Source organism: Genypterus blacodes, unplaced genomic scaffold (genome assembly GCF_046128005.1).
Source record: "Genypterus blacodes isolate CSIRO-AG114 ecotype Tasmania unplaced genomic scaffold, CSIRO-AGI_Gbla_v1 ptg000072l_1, whole genome shotgun sequence".
NCBI lineage: Eukaryota > Metazoa > Chordata > Actinopteri > Ophidiiformes > Ophidiidae > Genypterus > Genypterus blacodes.
In genome coordinates, this window is record NW_027466882.1 from 3,923,063 (window position 1) to 3,940,935 (window position 17,873).

The following is a 17,873-nucleotide window of genomic DNA, read 5'->3' on the forward strand; positions in this document are numbered from 1 at the left end:
TAAGATACAACTTTATTCTCCCGAGGGACATTGGGTGTTGACAGAGGGAGTGAAACATGAGGGAGGAGGACCAGGTGAGGCCTGCTGCTCAGAGGGCAGAAATGCTTACGGCACCGGGTATTCCTAGGCGGTCTCTCATCCAAGTACGAACCTGGCCCGACGCTGCTTAGCTTCCGAGATCAGACGAGATCAGGCGTGTTCAGAGTGGTATGGCCGTAAACGAGGAGAGCAGCCACACAGAGGCTCTTTATAGGTGAGACAGACCCAGTTCAAGTCACCGTGTACGCATGACTACACTCAAGTTCATGTATATCCCAATTTACATGATGCCTTCATCAGAAAAACACTAACATTTCAGATAAGATAAGATACAACTTTATTCTCCCGAGGGAAATTGCGTGTTCACAGAGGGAGTGAAACATGAGGGAGGAGGACCAGGTGAGGCCTGCTGGTCAGAGGGCCAAAATGCTTACGGCACCGGGTATTCCCAGGCGGTCTCCCATCCAAGTACTAACCTGGCCCGACGCTGATTAGCTTCCGAGATCAGACGAGATCAGGCGTGTTCAGAGTGGTATGGCCGTAAACGAGGAGAGCAGCCACACAGAGGCTCTTTATAGGTGAGACAGACCCAGTTCAAGTCACCGTGTACACATGACTACACTCAAGTTCATGTATATCACAATTTACATGATGCCTTCATCAGAAACACACATTTCTGGATAATAAAGTCTTACCTAATGAAACTGATAATCATCACATAGAACATACAGAGGGACCACTTACATCTCTGACGCTCACTTTTATCCTCATCATCATCATCATCATCATCATCATCATCGTCACACAGTGGCTCCTGTACTTCACTCCTCATGTGCATTCAATCATCTCATATTATGCCCATGTGCAATACTCATTTTCTGAATGTATGCTTTCATATAAGATAAGATAAGATACAACTTTATTCTCCCGAGGGACATTGGTTGTTGACAAAGGGAGTGAAACATGAGGGAGGAGGACCAGGTGAGGCCTGCTGCTCAGAGGGCCGAAATGCTTACGGCAGCGGGTATTCCCAGGCGGTCTCCCATCCAAGTACTAACCTGGCCCGACGCTGCTTAGCTTCCGAGATCAGACGAGATCAGGCGTGTTCAGAGTGGTATGGCCGTAAACGAGGAGAGCAGCCACACAGAGGCTCTTTATAGGTGAGACAGACCCAGTTCAAGTCACCGTGTACGCATGACTACACTCAAGTTCATGTATATCACAATTTACATGATGCCTTCATCAGAAGAACACTAACATTTCAGATAAGATAAGATACAACTTTATTCTCCCGAGCGAAATTGCGTGTTGACAGAGGGAGTGAAACATGAGGGAGGAGGACTAGGTGAGGCCTGCTGCTCAGAGGGCCAAAATGCTTACTGCACCGGGTATTCCCAGGCGGTCTCCCATCCAAGTACTAACCTGGCCAGACGCTGATTAGCTTCCGAGATCAGACGAGATCGGGCGTGTTCAGAGTGGTATGGCCGTAAACGAGGAGAGCAGCCACACAGAGGCTCTTTATAGGTGAGACAGACCCAGTTCAAGTCACCGTGTACACATGACTACACTCAAGTTCATGTATATCACAATTTACATGATGCCTTCATCAGAAACACACATTTCTGGATAATGAAGTCTTACCTAATGAAACTGATAATCATCACATAGAACATACAGAGGGACCACTTACATCTCTGACGCTCACTTTCATCCTCATCATCATCATCATCATCATCATCATCATCGTCACACAGTGGCTCCTGTACTTCACTCCTCATGTGCATTCAATCATCTCATATTATGCCCATGTGCAATACTCATTTTCTGAATGTATGCTTTCATATAAGATAAGATAAGATACAACTTTATTCTCCCGAGGGACATTGGTTGTTGACAAAGGGAGTGAAACATGAGGGAGGAGGACCAGGTGAGGCCTGCTGCTCAGAGGGCCAAAATGCTTACGGCAGCGGGTATTCCCAGGCGGTCTCCCATCCAAGTACTAACCTGGCCCGACGCTGCTTAGCTTCCGAGATCAGACGAGATCAGGCGTGTTCAGAGTGGTATGGCCGTAAACGAGGAGAGCAGCCACACAGAGGCTCTTTATAGGTGAGACAGACCCAGAGTAAGTCACCGTGTACGCATGACTACACTCAAGTTCATGTATATCACAATTTACATGATGCCTTCATCAGAAGAACACTAACATTTCAGATAAGATAAGATACAACTTTATTCTCCCGAGGGAAATTGCGTGTTGACAGAGGGAGTGAAAGTTGAGGGAGGAGGACCAGGTGAGGCCTGCTGCTCAGAGGGCCAAAATGCTTACGGCACCGGGTATTCCCAGGCGGTCTCCCATCCAAGTACTAACCTGGCCCGACGCTGATTAGCTTCAGAGATCAGACGAGACCGGGCGTGTTCAGAGTGGTATGGCCGTAAACGAGGAGAGCAGCCACACAGAGGCTCTTTATAGGTGAGACAGACCCAATTCAAGTCACCGTGTACACATGACTACACTCAAGTTCATGTATATCACAATTTACATGATGCCTTCATCAGAAGAACACTAACATTTCTGATAAGATAAGATACAACTTTATTCTCCCGAGGGAAATTGCGTGTTCTCAGAGGGAGTGAAACATGAGGGAGGAGGACCAGGTGAGGCCTGCTGCTCAGAGGGCCAAAATGCTTACTGCACCGGGTATTCCCAGGCGGTCTCCCATCCAAGTGCTAACCTGGCCCGACGCTGCTTAGCTTCCGAGATCAGACGAGATCGGGCGTGTTCAGAGTGCTATGGCCGTAAACGAGGAGAGCAGCCACACAGAGGCTCTTTATAGGTGAGACAGACCCAGTTCAAGTCACCGTGTACACATGACTACACTCAAGTTCATGTATATCACAATTTACATGATGCCTTCATCAGAAACACACATTTCTGGATAATAAAGTCTTACCTAATGAAACTGATAATCATCACATAGAACATACAGAGGGACCACTTACATCTCTGACGCTCACTTTTATCCTCATCATCATCATCATCATCATCATCATCATCGTCACACAGTGGCTCCTGTACTTCACTCCTCATGTGCATTCAATCATCTCATATTATGCCCATGTGCAATACTCATTTTCTGAATGTATGCTTTCATATAAGATAAGATAAGATACCACTTTATTCTCCCAAGGGACATTGGTTGTTGACAGAGGGAGTGAAACATGAGGGAGGAGGACCAGGTGAGGCCTGCTGCTCAGAGGGCCAAAATGCTTACGGCACCGGGTATTCCCAGGCGGTCTCCCACCCAAGTACTAACCTGGCCCGACGCTGCTTAGCTTCCGAGATCAGACGAGATCAGGCGTGTTCAGAGTGGTATGGCCGTAAACGAGGAGAGCAGCCACACAGAGGCTCTTTATAGGTGAGACAGACCCAGTTCAAGTCACCGTGTACGCATGACTACACTCAAGTTCATGTATATCACAATTTACATGATGCCTTCATCAGAAGAACACTAACATTTCAGATAAGATAAGATACAACTTTATTCTCCCGAGGGAAATTGCGTGTTGACAGAGGGAGTGAAACATGAGGGAGGAGGACCAGGTGAGGCCTGCTGCTCAGAGGGCCAAAATGCTTACTGCACCGGGTATTCCCAGGCGGTCTCCCATCCAAGTACTAACCTGGCCAGACGCTGATTAGCTTCCGAGATCAGACGAGATCGGGCGTGTTCAGAGTGGTATGGCCGTAAACGAGGAGAGCAGCCACACAGAGGCTCTTTATAGGTGAGACAGACCCAGTTCAAGTCACCGTGTACACATGACTACACTCAAGTTCATGTATATCACAATTTACATGATGCCTTCATCAGAAGAACACTAACATTTCTGATAAGATAAGATACAACTTTATTCTCCCGAGGGAAATTGCGTGTTCACAGAGGGAGTGAAACATGAGGGAGGAGGACCAGGTGAGGCCTGCTGCTCAGGGGGCCAAAATGCTTACTGCACCGGGTATTCCCAGGCGGTCTCCCATCCAAGTACTAACCTGGCCCGACGCTGCTTAGCTTCCGAGATCAGACGAGATCGGGCGTGTTCAGAGTGGTATGGCCGTAAACGAGGAGAGCGGCCACACAGAGGCTCTTTATAGGTGAGACAGACCCAGTTCAAGTCACCGTGTACACATGACTACACTCAAGTTCATGTATATCACAATTTACATGATGCCTTCATCAGAAACACACATTTCTGGATAATGAAGTCTTACCTAATGAAACTGATAATCATCACATAGAACATAAAGAGGGACCACTAACATCTCTGACGCTCACTTTCATCATCATCATCATCATCATCATCATCATCATCATCATCGTCACACAATGGCTCGTGTACTTCACTCCTCATGTGCATTCAATCATCTCATATTATGCCCATGTGCAATACTCATTTTCAGAATGTATGCTTTCATATAAGATAAGATAAGATACAACTTTATTCTCCCGAGGGACATTGGGTGTTGACAGATGGAGTGAAACATGAGGGAGGAGGACCAGGTGAGGTCTGCTGCTCAGAGGGCCAAAATGCTTACGGCACAGGGTATTCCCAGGCGGTCTCCCATCCAAGTACTAACCTGGCCCGACGCTGCTTAGCTTCCGAGATCAGACGAGATCGGGCGTGTTCAGAGTGGTATGGCCGTAAACGAGGAGAGCAGCCACACAGAGGCTCTTTATAGGTGAGACAGACCCAGTTCAAGTCACCGTGTACACATGACTACACTCAAGTTCATGTATATCACAATTTACATGATGCCTTCATCAGAAGAACACTAACATTTCAGATAAGATAAGATACAACTTTATTCTCCCGAGGGAAATTGCGTGTTCACAGAGGGAGTGAAACATGAGGGAGGAGGACCAGGTGAGGCCTGCTGCTCAGAGGGCCACAATGCTTACTGCACCGGGTATTCCCAGGCGGTCTCCCATCCAAGTACTAACCTGGCCCGACGCTGCTTAGCTTCCGAGATCAGACGAGATCGGGCGTGTTCAGAGTGGTATGGCCGTAAACGAGGAGAGCAGCCACACAGAGGCTCTTTATAGGTGAGACAGACCCAGTTCAAGTCACCGTGTACACATGACTACACTCAAGTTCATGTATATCACAATTTACATGATGCCTTCATCAGAAACACACATTTCTGGATAATAAAGTCTTACCTAATGAAACTGATAATCATCACATAGAACATACAGAGGGACCACTTACATCTCTGACGCTCACTTTTATCCTCATCATCATCATCATCATCATCATCATCATCGTCACACAGTGGCTCCTGTACTTCACTCCTCATGTGCATTCAATCATCTCATATTATGCCCATGTGCAATACTCATTTTCTGAATGTATGCTTTCATATAAGATAAGATAAGATACAACTTTATTCTCCCGAGGGAAATTGGGTGTTGACAGAGGAAGTGAAACATGAGGGAGGAGGACCAGGTGAGGCCTGCTGCTCAGAGGGCCAAAATGCTTACGGCACCGGGTATTCCTAGGCGGTCTCCCATCCAAGTATTAACCTGGCTCGACGCTGCTTAGCTTCCGAGATCAGATGAGATCAGGCGTGTTCAGAGTGGTATGGCCGTAAACGAGGAGAGTAGCCACACAGAGGCTCTTTATAGGTGAGACAGACCAAGTTCAAGTAACCGTGTACGCATGACTACACTCAAGTTCATGTATATCACAATTTACATGATGCCTTCATCAGAAGAACACTAACATTTCAGATAAGATAAGATACAACTTTATTCTCCCGAGGGAAATTGCGTGTTGACAGAGGGAGTGAAACATGAGGAAGGAAGACCAGGTGAGGCATGCTGCTCAGAGGGCCAAAATGCTTACGGCATCGGGTATTCCCAGGCGGTCTCCCATCCAAGTACTAACCTGGCCCGACGCTGCTTAGCTTCCGAGATCAGACGAGATCGGGCATGTTCAGAGTGGTATGGCCGTAAACGAGGAGAGCAGCCACACAGAGGCTCTTCATAGGTGAGACGGACCCAGTTCAAGTCACCGTGTACACATGACTACACTCAAGTTCATGTATATCACAATTTACATGATGCCTTCATCAGAAACACACATTTCTGGATAATGAAGTCTTACCTAATGAAACTGATAATCATCACATAGAACATAAAGAGGGACCACTAACATCTCTGACGCTCACTTTCATCATCATCATCATCGTCATCATCATCATCGTCACACAGTGGCTCGTGTACTTCACTTCTCATGTGCATTCAATCTTCTCATATTATGCCCATGTGCAATACTCATTTTCTGAATGTATGCTTTCATATAAGATAAGATAAGATACAACTTTATTCTCCCGAGGGAAATTGCGTGTTGACAGAGGGAGTGAAACATGAGGGAGGAGGACCAGGTGAGGCCTGCTGCTCAGAGGGCCAAAATGCTTACGGCACCGGGTATTCCCAGGCGGTCTCCCATCCAAGTACTAACCTGGCCCGCCGCTGCTTAGCTTCCGAGATCAGACGAGATCGGGCGTGTTCAGAGTGGTATGGCCGTAAACGAGGAGAGCAGCCACACAGAACACCACGTTGTCCTTTCCGGCGACGTGTCGGATGTCCGTGGTGTATTCCGATATGAAGGAGAACTGACGCTGCTGGCGGGCCGACCACGGCTCGGCCACCTTGGACATGCAGAACGTGAGCGGCTTATGATCCACGAATGCCGTAAACTCTCGACCTTCCAGCAGGAACCTGAAATGGCGGACTGCCAACCAGAGGCCGAGGAGCTCTCTGTCAAACGCACTGTACTTGCGCTCCCTGGGGGTCAACTGGCGGCTGAAAAAGGCGAGTGGCTGCCAGGCGCCGTCGACCCATTGCTCGTGCACCGCTCCCACAGCATAATCAGACGCGTCCGTGGTGATAGCGATGGGGGCCTTGTGCGACGGGTGGGCCAGCATGGTGGCTTGGCTCAGGGCGGCTTTGGTGGCATCGAACGCGGCATCCCTCTCAGCCGTCCAGTCGACGGCCTGACCGGGGGACTTACCCTTAAGAGCCTCGTATAGCGGGCGCATAGTGTGGGCGGCCCGGCGGATGAACCGGTGATAAAAGGTCACCATCCCCAGAAACTCCCGGAGTGCACGAGCTGTGTGCGGTCTTGGAAAGGCGGACACGGCCTCCACCTTTGCAGGGAGGGGGGCAGCCCCCTCTTTGCTCACCATATGTCCGAGGAATTGGATGGAGGGCAACCCGAACACGCACTTCGCAGGGTTGATAATCAAGCCGTGCTGGTCGAGCCTTTTGAAGAGATCCCGGAGGTGTACTTGGTGCTCTCCCTCCGAGGAGCTGGCAACGAGAATATCGTCTAGGTAAACGAAAATTAACGGCATGTCTCTTAGCGTCGAATCCATCAACCGCTGGAAAGACTGTGCAGCGTTCTTAAGTCCAAACGGCATCCGCAGGAACTCAAACAGTCCGAACGGCGTGACCACCGCCGTTTTGGGGATGTCTGCAGGGTGCACCGGGACTTGGTGGTAGCCCCGCACCAGATCCACTTTGGAGAAAACCAGTTTGCCAGCCAGATGTGCGGAGAAATCCTGGATGTGGGGGACCGGGTAGCGGTCCGGTGTGGTAGCGTCGTTAAGGCGGCGGTAGTCTCCGAACGGACGACAACCGCCATCTGGTTTAGGGACGATGTGGAGGGGTGAGGCCCATGGGCTGTCAGAGCAGTGGATAATGCCCAGGCACTCCATGTTGGCAAACTCTGACCTGGCGACTGCCAGCCTGACAGGATTGAGCCGCCGGGCCCTAGCGTAGACCGGGGGGCCCTTAGTGTCAATGTGGTGTTCAACCCCGTGCTTGATGGTAGTGGCGGAAAAGGTGGGCTTCGTCAGGCTGGGAAACTCACCAAGTAGGCGTTGATATCTGTCCCCCTCAGCAAGAGAGCTGGAGAGTCCGCCGTATGTTGCCTCACCGCGGACACAAGCAAGCGAGGAGAATGTCAATGCGTCTACCAAGCGGCTGTTCTTGACGTCCACTAGTAGTCCGTGAGCGCACAGGAAATCCGCACCGAGGATGGGGAAGGAAATGTCGGCCGTAACAAAATCCCACGTAAACTGCCGGCCCTCGAGACACAGGTTCACAGTCTTTGTGCCATAGGTGCGGATAGGGGTGTCGTTAGCAGACGTCAATGGGGGGCCGTAGCCTCCGCTGGCGGTGTCACTCCTCGTGGCCGGCAAAACGCTCCTGTTAGCTCCGGTGTCGCAGAGAAAGTTACGCCTGGAGAGGGTGTCCTTAATGAATAGTAGTCTGCTTGTTGCACCCACGCTCACGGCTACAACTGAACGTGGGCCCTGTCGTTTCCCGCCGGTCCATAGTTGCAAGGGGGCCGGCATCTCTTAGCTTTAGCGCCGAAACGCGCATGGAAGTAGCACATGCCTGAATTTGTGCGGCCGTCAGCAGTCACAGGGTCTCCTGTAGTTAGCATTCCTCTGCTGGGGGGCATGTAGCTGCGCGTCGGGGCTAGCACCTCAGGGGCGAAACGCTGGGTAGCCAGGAAAAAGCGATCAGCCTCCTCGGCGAAAGCTCGTGGCTCCGTGATAGTTGTATTAGTTAAGGCTGTTTGCACGTGTGGCGGCATGTGCCGAAGGAACAGTTCCATGAACAGGAAATTTGGCTCTTCTTTACCTAGCAGGTTCAGCATCATCTCCATGTGCTCTGAGGGCTTACTGTCTCTGAGGCCGTGAATAGCGAACAGGCGTCGGGCTCGTTCCGGCCGTGACAGCTCGAAGGTTTTGAGCAGGAGAGTCTTGAATGCTGCATATTTCTCCAGGGCAGGAAGACAAGTAATACCCCCCACTGTCCGGGCCGCTGTAGAGCTCCCCAGTGCGGAGACGACGTGGAAATAGCGTGTGTCGTCATCCGTTATCCCGCGGAGGGCGAATTGAGCTTCCGTCTGTGCGAACCATGCCGCCGCGGACGTCTCCCAAAACTCCGGCAATTTGAGAAAAACGGCCATGTTCAGTCCAGTCTCAGATACTTCATCGAGACTCGCGTCAGGGTCACCAGTGTAGTGCCGAAGGACGGGAGTCGGAGGCTGCGTATTGAGTTTTAACGTCCACTTTATAGACATGCGGATTCACTCGTCTCGTACAATCAATACAGCAGAACAACAACACCTACGGACCGGAAGTTCTCGCCCTTTTAACCAGCGTGGGGAACACACCTACCCACACCATAGTCCGAGGGGGAATTATGTATAATCACCACAATATCACAATTTACATGATGCCTTCATCAGAAACACACATTTCTGGATAATGAAGTCTTACCTAATGAAACTGATAATCATCACATAGAACATACAGAGGGACCACTTACATCTCTGACGCTCACTTTCATCATCATCATCGTCAAACAGTGGCTCGTGTACTTCACTTCTCATGTGCATTCAATCTTCTCATATTATGCCCATGTGCAAAACTCATTTTCTGAATGTATGCTTTCATATAAGATAAGATAAGATACAACTTTATTCTCCCGAGGGAACTTGCGTGTTCACAGAGTGAGTGAAACATGAGGGAGGAGGACCAGGTGAGGCCTGCTGCTGACAGGGCCAAAATGCTTACAGCACCGGGTATTCCTAGGCGGTCTTCCATCCAAGTACTAACCTGGCCCGACGCTGCTTAGCTTCCGAGATCAGACGAGATCAGGCGTGTTCAGAGTGGTATGGCCGTAAACGAGGAGAGCAGCCACACAGAGGCTCTTTATAGGTGAGACAGACCCAGTTCAAGTCACCGTGTACGCATGACTACACTCAAGTTCATGTATATCACAATTTACATGATGCCTTCATCAGAAACACAAATTTCTGGATAATGAAGTCTTACCTAATGAAACTGATAATCATCACATAGAACATACAGAGGGACCACTTACATCTCTGACGCTCACTTTCATCATCATCATCGTCACACAGTGGCTCGTGTACTTCACTTCTCATGTGCATTCAATCTTCTCATATTATGACCATGTGCAATACTCATTTTCTGAATGTATGCTTTCATATATGATAAGATAAGATACAACTTTATTCTCCCGAGGGAAATTGCGTGTTGACAGAGGGAGTGAAACATGAGGGAGGAAGACCAGGTGAGGCCTGCTGCTCAGAGGGCCAAAATGCTTACGGCACCGGGTATTCCCAGGCGGTCTCCCATCCAAGTACTAACCTGGCCTGACGCTGCTTAGCTTCTGAGATCAGACGAGATCGGGCGTGTTCAGAGTGGTATGGCCGTAAACGAGGAGAGCAGCCACACAGAGGCTCTTCATAGGTGAGACAGACCCAGTTCAAGTCACCGTGTACACATGACTACACTCAAGTTCATGTATATCACAATTTACATGATGCCTTCATCAGAAACACACATTTCTGGATAATGAAGTCTTACCTAATGAAACTGATAATCATCATATAGAACATAAAGAGGGACCACTAACATCTCTGGCGCTCACTTTCATCATCATCATCATCGTCATCATCATCATCGTCACACAGTGGCTCGTGTACTTCAATTCTCATGTGCATTCAATCATCTCATATTATGCCCATGTGCAATACTCATTTACTGAATGTATGCTTTCATATAAGATAAGATAAGATACAACTTTATTCTCCCGAGGGACATTGGGTGTTGACAGAGGGAGTGAAACATGAGGGAGGAGGACCAGGTGAGGCCTGCTGCTCAGAGGGCCAAAATGCTTACGGCACCGGGTATTCCCAGGCGGTCTCCCATCCAAGTACTAACCTGGCCCGACGCTGCTTAGCTTCCGAGATCAGACGAGATCGGGCGTGTTCAGAGTGGTATGGCCGTAAACGAGGGGAGCAGCCACACAGAGACTCTTTATAGGTGAGACAGACCCAGTTCAAGTCACCGTGTACACATGACTACACTCAAGTTCATGTATATCACAATTTACATGATGCCTTCATCAGAAGAACACTAACATTTCAGATAAGATAAGACACAACTTTATTCTCCCGAGGGAAATTGCGTGTTGACATGGGAGTGAAACATGAGGGAGGAGGACCAGGTGAGGCCTGCTGCTCAGAGGGCCAAAATGCTTACGGCACCGGGTATTCCCAGGCGGTCTCCCATCCAAGTACTAACCTGGCCCGACCCTGATTAGCTTCCGAGATCAGACGAGATCGGGCGTGTTCAGAGTGGTATGGCCGTAAACGAGGAGAGCAGCCACACAGAGGCTCTTTATAGGTGAGACAGACCCAGTTCAAGTCACCGTGTACCCATGACTACACTCAAGTTCATGTATATCACAATTTACATGATGCCTTCATCAGAAACACACATTTCTGGATAATGAAGTCTTACCTTATGAAACTGATAATCATCACATAGAAGATACAGAGGGACCACTTACATCTCTGACGCTCACTTTCATCATCATCATCATCATCGTCACAAAGTGGCTCGTGTACTTCACTTCTCATGTGCATTCAATCTTCTCATATTATGCCCATGTGCAATACTCATTTTCTGAATGTATGCTTTCATATAAGATAAGATAAGATACAACTTTATTCTCCCGAGGGAACTTGCGTGTTCACAGAGTGAGTGAAACATGAGGGAGGAGGACCAGGTGAGGCCTGCTGCTCAGAGGGCCAAAATGCTAACGGCACCGGGTATTCCCAGGCGGTCTCCCATCCAAGTACTAACCTGGCCCAACGCTGATTAGCTTCCGAGATCAGACGAGATCGGGCGTGTTCAGAGTGTTATGGACGTAAACGAGGAGAGCAGCCACACAGAGGCTCTTTATAGGTGAGACAGACCCAGTTCATGTCACCGTGTACACATGACTACACTCAAGTTCATGTATATCACAATTTACATGATGCCTTCATCAGAAGAACACTAACATTTCAGATAAGATAAGATACAACTTTATTCTCCAGATGGAAATTGCGTGTTGACAGAGGGAGTGAAACATGAGGGAGGAGGACCAGGTGAGGCCTGCTGCTCAGAGGGCCAAAATGCTTACGGCACCGGGTATTCCCATGTGGTCTCCCAACCAAGTACTAACCTGGCCCGACGCTGATTAGCTTCCGAGATCAGACGAGATCGGGCGTGTTCAGAGTGGTATAGCCGTAAACGAGGAGAGCAGCCACACAGAGGCTCTTTATAGGTGAGACAGACCCAGTTCAAGTCACCGTGTACACATGACTACACTCAAGTTCATGTATATCACAATTTACATGATGCCTTCATCAGAAACACACATTTCTGGATAATGAAGTCTTACCTAATGAAACTGATAATCATCACATAGAACATAAAGAGGGACCACTAACATCTCTGACGCTCACTTTCATCATCATTATCATCATCATCATCATCATCATCATCGTCACACAGTGGCTCGTGTACTTCACTCCTCATGTGCATTCAATCATCTCATATTATGCCCATGTGCAATACTCATTTTCTGAATGTATGCTTTCATATAAGATAAGATAAGATACAACTTTATTCTCCCGAGGGACATTGGGTGTTGACAGAGGGAGTGAAACACGAGGGAGGAGGACCAGGTGAGGCCTGCTGCTCAGAGGGCCAAAATGCTTAAGGCACCGGGTATTCCCAGGCGGTCTCCCATCCAAGTACTAACCTGGCCCGACGCTGCTTAGCTTCCGAGATCAGACGAGATCAGGCGTGTTCAGAGTGGTATGGCCGTAAACGAGGAGAACAGCCACACAGAGGCTCTTTATAGGTGAGACAGACCCAGTTCAAGTCACCGTGTACACATGACTACACTCAAGTTCATGTATATCACAATTTACATGATGCCTTCATCAGAAGAACACTAACATTTCAGATAAGATAAGATACAACTTTATTTTCCCGAGGGAAATTGCGTGTTCACAGAGGGAGTGAAAGATGAGGGAGGAGGACCAGGTGAGGCCTGCTGCTCAGAGGGCCAAAATGCTTACTGCACCGGGTATTCCCAGGCGGTCTCCCATCCAAGTACTCACCTGGCCCGACGCTGCTTAGCTTCCGAGATTAGACGAGATCGGGTGTGTTCAGAGTGGTATGGCCGTAAACGAGGAGAGCAGCCACCAAGAGGCTGTTTATAGGTGAGACAGACCCAGTTCAAGTCACCGTGTACACTTGACTACACTCAAGTTCATGTATATCACAATTTACATGATGCCTTCATCAGAAACACACATTTCTGGATAATGAAGTCTTACCTAATGAAACTGATAATCATCACATAGAACATACAGAGGGACCACTTACATCTCTGACGCTCACTTTCATCCTCATCATCATCATTGTCACACAGTGGCTCGTGTTCTTCACTTCTCATGTGCATTCAATCTTCTCATATTATGACCATGTGCAATACTCATTTTCTGAATGTATGCTTTCATATAAGATAAGATAAGATACAACTTTATTCTCCCGAGGGAAATTGCGTGTTTACAGAGGGAGTGAAACATGAGGAAGGAGGACCAGGTGAGGCCTGCTGCTCAGAGGGCCAAAATGCTAACGGCACCTGGTATTCCCAGACTGTCTCCCATCCAAGTACTAACCTGGCCGGACGCTGCTTAGCTTCTGAGATCAGAAGAGATCGGGCGTGTTCAGAGTGGTATGGCCGTAAACGAGGAGAGAAGCCACACAGAGGCTCTTTATAGGTGAGACAGACCCAGTTCAAGTCACCGTGTACACATGACTACACTCAAGTTCATGTATATCACAATTTACATGATGCCTTTGTGACATACCCCCCATTTAGTCTTTTCTTTGGTCCCTTTTCCATTAAGTTGTGGCCTTTTATTTTCTTTTGTTACGATGTTGTTGCATGTTTTGGCCAGAAGTGGCGCTGTAGTACTGGGATATAATGCAGTTGCATAACGGTGAGAGAGAGAAGAAGTAGCCACTGAGAACGGAAGGCGGGAGATGTAAATGGTGAAGTGAGCTGTATTGTGGAAACTTTGGATTAAACGAAAAACTTTTCCCAGCACGCCGTTGAGAGTATTACTTTCTTCAAGTGTGCAACAAAATTGGCGCCCGAACAGGGACTCAACGTGATACAAAAAAGAAGTCTGAAGAAAAAAAAAAAGAACGAACGTTGGAACACGCAAAATGGAGCTGGAGCAGTTACAGGATCAGCTAACGGAGCTACTGTGTCGGCTAAACGTGGAACAGCTTAAAGAAGTGTGTATCCGAGCTAAAGTTTCATCAGACAAGGAGAAGAAACACACGTTGATCCGAGCAATTAATGAGTCAGTAGAGAATGCTTTTGAAGTGGAGGAACAAGATGTAGCAGAGACATTTGGGCAAGAGTTGTTAGCTACAGCTAAGCGATTGAGAGAAAACGCGCCCAAACCAGAGAGGTATGATAAAAATGAAGAGGAGCTACAAAAGCTACAAAAACAGTATGCTGAAATGCAGTTGACATTCCAGACGTCGACCAAAATGCTCGAGGAGGAAATGAGTCGGCTTCGGGAAAAAATGAACAGGACGGCTAGCCCGCCAGAACTCCCATTCTCCAGAGCCCCTGAAGTGGTTATCAGACGCGAGTTTCGGATTAATGGCCAGATAGGTGAATTGGGGCAGAAAGACAAGTTATCATACACTAACCTCATGTACCAAATAGACTCGTAAAGGCCACAGTGATGTAGAAATTGTTGAAGCCGTAGTAAAAGCTGCTACACCAGGGCTCAGTTTACGTGATATGCTGGAAGCCAAAAATAATTTGACACTCGTGCAGTTGAAGACGATTCTTAAAGCCCATTTCAAAGAAAACAACACTACAGATATGTTCCACAGACTCATTAACATAACTCAAGATGCAAAAGAATCCCCTCAGAATTTTCTTTTTCGTGCAGTTGAACTCAAAGAGAGGCTACTGGCGGCTGCAGAAGATGCCAGCTCAGATGTACAGTATAGCCCAGACCTCATTCAGAAGAAGTTTCTTAGGTCAGTCAGTACAGGACTACTGAGTGATAATGTTAAAATGCAGCTGAAACCTCACCTAGATGATCTAGGAGTGACTGACGAGATATTGATAGAGAAAATGAATGATGCTGCTGCTGTTGATTGGGAGACACAGCAGAAATTGAAGAAAAGTATCCCAAATAAGCCAGCCAGAATAAATGAGCTAAAAACAGAAACAACTACTTACCAGCTGTATAGTGACAGGGAAACAGACAATGACCAGCCATCTGAACACAGCACTTCAGTCAAGGCCAGTGTTAAAAGTCAGAAGATAAAAACTCCAAAAAGCTCTTCAGAAACTGAACTGATGGATGCAGTGAAACAGCTGAGAGAGGAAGTGGCTGAGCTGAGGAAGAATGTTCAGTACTCAGCACGACCATCTCACCAGTTCCAAAACAGAGGGTAGAGGGCATGCAGAGGATGTCAAGACCGGGGTGAAGAGGAACAGTGTGACCACTGCTTCAAATGTGGCCTGAGTGGACACCTCTCAAGAGGATGCAGAGGCCAAAGGAACTCAAGAGGCAACACTGATTCAGCTAATATCAAAGGACAGACTGTAGAATGTACCTCCCCTGACACTCAAGAACAGCATAGCAGGTCACTCAACACCCCTACTATTCTTAGAGAAAGCATTGTACAATTAGAAGAGAGACTGCGAGCAGAAAGGTGTTCCCCAGGTGGAAGATTGGCAGGTTCTGCTTATATTAGCCACATCTCCCCTCGTCACCATTCACAGCTGCTGAGACTTATTGGAAAGAAGTGCATGGTGAGTTGCTACCTAGATGGGGTGAAGACTCAAGCCTCTTGGGACACTGGATCGCAAGTCTGCCTTATCAATGAGACCCGGAGGAAGAACTGCATCCCAGAGGTGAAGGTACGGAGCACTGAAGAACTCCTCGGCCCTGGTCCTTTTGTGGGGAAAGCTGTCAACCAGACCGACATCCCTTTCCTAGGCTGGGTGGAGGTCACGTTCCACCTAGACCCATCACATGCTCCAGAGTTCACGCTTCAGGTGCCCATGCTCGTGACAGGTGAGAAAGGAGCAGCAGAAGAGCCAATCGTTGGTTACAATGTAATTGAACTGTTGTTAAAGAATGGTGTGGAGGGTCCACATGAAGTAATAACACAGGCTGTGAGCACAGCTTTCTCTTTTAGCTGTAAAAAGACTGAAATGTTAGTGAAAATTATTCAAAACAGTGACCCTGAGTGCAGTGACGGCCTAGTGAGAGTGGGTAGGCAGAAGGAAGTGATCCCAGCAGGTCAGGTGAGAACTATAAAATGTGCTGTGAGAACAGGTCCTCTACTGTCCAGTCAAGAAGCCCTTTTTCTGCCTGATGAACATGCCCCCTGGCCAGATGGCCTGAGAATGTCAGAGAGCATGATGACTCTTAGCGAAGGGACATATTCTCGCATAGCACTGCCCATCACCAATAACACCTGTCATGATGTCACCCTGAGCCCACGCACAGTGTTGGGGCAGGTTCAACTGGTCAAAGCTGTCTATCCAGTGGACGCCAAGCCAGTCACTCCCCGACCAGCTTCTCCAGTCGAACGTCCAGAGGTCAGCAGGGAGGATGAGCCTGAGCCTGATGGAAGGACAGCGGTGGACGAGGAAAGGTGGGACCCACCAATCACACTGATTCACCTCCCCCTTGCTCAGCAGCGACAAGTGAAGCAGATGTTGAGGGAGGAATGCAGAGCGTTCGCCAGAGACGATGATGATGTGGGATACATCCCTTCCCTACAACTGAAAATCAGACTCACAGATACAACACCGGTAAGACGTACCTATGTGTCTGTGCCTAAGCCACTTCACAAAGAAGTAAAACAGTACTTAGAAGACTTGTTAAATAGGGGCTGGATCCAAAAATCTAGGTCACATTACTCATCTCCCATTGTCTGTGTGCGGAAAAAAGATGGGAACCTCCGTCTGTGCTGTGACTACAGAGAACTCAACCGTAAGTCTCTGCCAGATCGCCACCCTATTCCCCGCATTCAAGATATGCTAGATAGTTTACATGGGAGTGCATGGTTTTCAGTGTTAGATCAAGGCAAGGCCTACCATCAGGGGTTCGTGGAAGAAAGTAGTAGACCACTCACAGCTTTTATAACACCCTGGGGCCTATATGAGTGGATCCGAATCCCTTTTGGCTTGTCTACAGCACCCTCCGAATTCCAGCGCAGCATGGAGGAGTGTCTATCTGGACTCAGAGATGAAATTTGCGAGCCATATCTAGACGATAATCTGGTTCATAGCCAAACATTTGATAATCACCTGAAAGATGTGAGAAAAGTGCTTCAGCGCTACCAACAGCACGGGGTGAAATTGACTGCAAAGAAATGTGAGCTCTTTAAGAACCAGGTCAGATTTCTGGGAAAGATCGTATCGAAGGAAGGCTACACAATGGATCCTGCAGAAGTAGCCCCAGTGCAAGAGATGAAGCAGAGGAAGCCAGCGACAGTGGGTGAGGTGCAGAAAGTGCTAGGATTCATCTCATACTACCGAGCCTATATCCCAAACTTCTCTCGCATAGCTAAGCCTCTCTATGCACTGCTGTGCGCTGAGATACCAGGCAGTGAGACCCCTAAAGGCACAAAGAAGCAGAAGGCTGGGGTGAGAAAGACAAAGCAAAGCCAGGTACCCTCACATCAACGTATCAGGTGGACAGAAGAACACAGTACAGTTCTCAGTCAGCTGATAGATTACCTCTCCAGTCCTCCTGTGCTGGGCTACCCAAACTTTGAAGAACCGTTCATTATGCATTGTGATGCGTCCCAGGATGGACTTGGAGCGGTGCTCTAT

General features: G+C 48.3%; 21 non-coding genes and 3 pseudogenes across 21 annotated transcripts; all 24 read right to left on the reverse strand.

Moving 5' to 3' along the window:
- Positions 1-102: 102 nt before the first annotated feature.
- On the reverse strand, positions 103-221 carry LOC143005881 (5S ribosomal RNA). Its single transcript, XR_012964116.1, has one exon. It is a non-coding gene; the product is annotated as a 5S ribosomal RNA (ribosomal RNA).
- A 245-nt stretch (positions 222-466) lies between these two features.
- LOC143005944 (5S ribosomal RNA) lies at positions 467-585 on the reverse strand. Its single transcript, XR_012964150.1, has one exon. It is a non-coding gene; the product is annotated as a 5S ribosomal RNA (ribosomal RNA).
- Positions 586-1,048: 463 nt separating this feature from the next.
- LOC143005859 (5S ribosomal RNA) lies at positions 1,049-1,167 on the reverse strand. Its single transcript, XR_012964096.1, has one exon. It is a non-coding gene; the product is annotated as a 5S ribosomal RNA (ribosomal RNA).
- A 245-nt stretch (positions 1,168-1,412) lies between these two features.
- On the reverse strand, positions 1,413-1,531 carry LOC143005882 (5S ribosomal RNA). Its single transcript, XR_012964117.1, has one exon. It is a non-coding gene; the product is annotated as a 5S ribosomal RNA (ribosomal RNA).
- A 463-nt stretch (positions 1,532-1,994) lies between these two features.
- On the reverse strand, positions 1,995-2,113 carry LOC143005860 (5S ribosomal RNA). Its single transcript, XR_012964097.1, has one exon. It is a non-coding gene; the product is annotated as a 5S ribosomal RNA (ribosomal RNA).
- Positions 2,114-2,358: 245 nt separating this feature from the next.
- On the reverse strand, positions 2,359-2,477 carry LOC143005868 (5S ribosomal RNA). Its single transcript, XR_012964105.1, has one exon. It is a non-coding gene; the product is annotated as a 5S ribosomal RNA (ribosomal RNA).
- Positions 2,478-2,722: 245 nt separating this feature from the next.
- LOC143005897 (5S ribosomal RNA) lies at positions 2,723-2,841 on the reverse strand (annotated as a pseudogene).
- A 463-nt stretch (positions 2,842-3,304) lies between these two features.
- LOC143005929 (5S ribosomal RNA) lies at positions 3,305-3,423 on the reverse strand. The gene has a single exon (XR_012964136.1). It is a non-coding gene; the product is annotated as a 5S ribosomal RNA (ribosomal RNA).
- A 245-nt stretch (positions 3,424-3,668) lies between these two features.
- LOC143005883 (5S ribosomal RNA) lies at positions 3,669-3,787 on the reverse strand. Its single transcript, XR_012964118.1, has one exon. It is a non-coding gene; the product is annotated as a 5S ribosomal RNA (ribosomal RNA).
- Positions 3,788-4,032: 245 nt separating this feature from the next.
- Positions 4,033-4,151, reverse strand: LOC143005935 (5S ribosomal RNA). Its single transcript, XR_012964141.1, has one exon. It is a non-coding gene; the product is annotated as a 5S ribosomal RNA (ribosomal RNA).
- A 466-nt stretch (positions 4,152-4,617) lies between these two features.
- On the reverse strand, positions 4,618-4,736 carry LOC143005937 (5S ribosomal RNA). The gene has a single exon (XR_012964143.1). It is a non-coding gene; the product is annotated as a 5S ribosomal RNA (ribosomal RNA).
- A 245-nt stretch (positions 4,737-4,981) lies between these two features.
- LOC143005936 (5S ribosomal RNA) lies at positions 4,982-5,100 on the reverse strand. Its single transcript, XR_012964142.1, has one exon. It is a non-coding gene; the product is annotated as a 5S ribosomal RNA (ribosomal RNA).
- A 463-nt stretch (positions 5,101-5,563) lies between these two features.
- On the reverse strand, positions 5,564-5,682 carry LOC143005880 (5S ribosomal RNA). The gene has a single exon (XR_012964115.1). It is a non-coding gene; the product is annotated as a 5S ribosomal RNA (ribosomal RNA).
- Positions 5,683-5,927: 245 nt separating this feature from the next.
- On the reverse strand, positions 5,928-6,046 carry LOC143005961 (5S ribosomal RNA). The gene has a single exon (XR_012964166.1). It is a non-coding gene; the product is annotated as a 5S ribosomal RNA (ribosomal RNA).
- Positions 6,047-6,503: 457 nt separating this feature from the next.
- Positions 6,504-6,622, reverse strand: LOC143005861 (5S ribosomal RNA). The gene has a single exon (XR_012964098.1). It is a non-coding gene; the product is annotated as a 5S ribosomal RNA (ribosomal RNA).
- Positions 6,623-9,678: 3,056 nt separating this feature from the next.
- LOC143005969 (5S ribosomal RNA) lies at positions 9,679-9,797 on the reverse strand. Its single transcript, XR_012964173.1, has one exon. It is a non-coding gene; the product is annotated as a 5S ribosomal RNA (ribosomal RNA).
- Positions 9,798-10,236: 439 nt separating this feature from the next.
- Positions 10,237-10,355, reverse strand: LOC143005855 (5S ribosomal RNA). The gene has a single exon (XR_012964093.1). It is a non-coding gene; the product is annotated as a 5S ribosomal RNA (ribosomal RNA).
- Positions 10,356-10,812: 457 nt separating this feature from the next.
- LOC143005928 (5S ribosomal RNA) lies at positions 10,813-10,931 on the reverse strand. The gene has a single exon (XR_012964135.1). It is a non-coding gene; the product is annotated as a 5S ribosomal RNA (ribosomal RNA).
- A 244-nt stretch (positions 10,932-11,175) lies between these two features.
- LOC143005940 (5S ribosomal RNA) lies at positions 11,176-11,294 on the reverse strand. Its single transcript, XR_012964146.1, has one exon. It is a non-coding gene; the product is annotated as a 5S ribosomal RNA (ribosomal RNA).
- A 445-nt stretch (positions 11,295-11,739) lies between these two features.
- Positions 11,740-11,858, reverse strand: LOC143005890 (5S ribosomal RNA; annotated as a pseudogene).
- A 245-nt stretch (positions 11,859-12,103) lies between these two features.
- On the reverse strand, positions 12,104-12,222 carry LOC143005958 (5S ribosomal RNA). The gene has a single exon (XR_012964163.1). It is a non-coding gene; the product is annotated as a 5S ribosomal RNA (ribosomal RNA).
- Positions 12,223-12,685: 463 nt separating this feature from the next.
- Positions 12,686-12,804, reverse strand: LOC143005965 (5S ribosomal RNA). Its single transcript, XR_012964169.1, has one exon. It is a non-coding gene; the product is annotated as a 5S ribosomal RNA (ribosomal RNA).
- A 245-nt stretch (positions 12,805-13,049) lies between these two features.
- On the reverse strand, positions 13,050-13,168 carry LOC143005869 (5S ribosomal RNA). Its single transcript, XR_012964106.1, has one exon. It is a non-coding gene; the product is annotated as a 5S ribosomal RNA (ribosomal RNA).
- A 445-nt stretch (positions 13,169-13,613) lies between these two features.
- Positions 13,614-13,732, reverse strand: LOC143005904 (5S ribosomal RNA; annotated as a pseudogene).
- Positions 13,733-17,873: the final 4,141 nt, after the last annotated feature.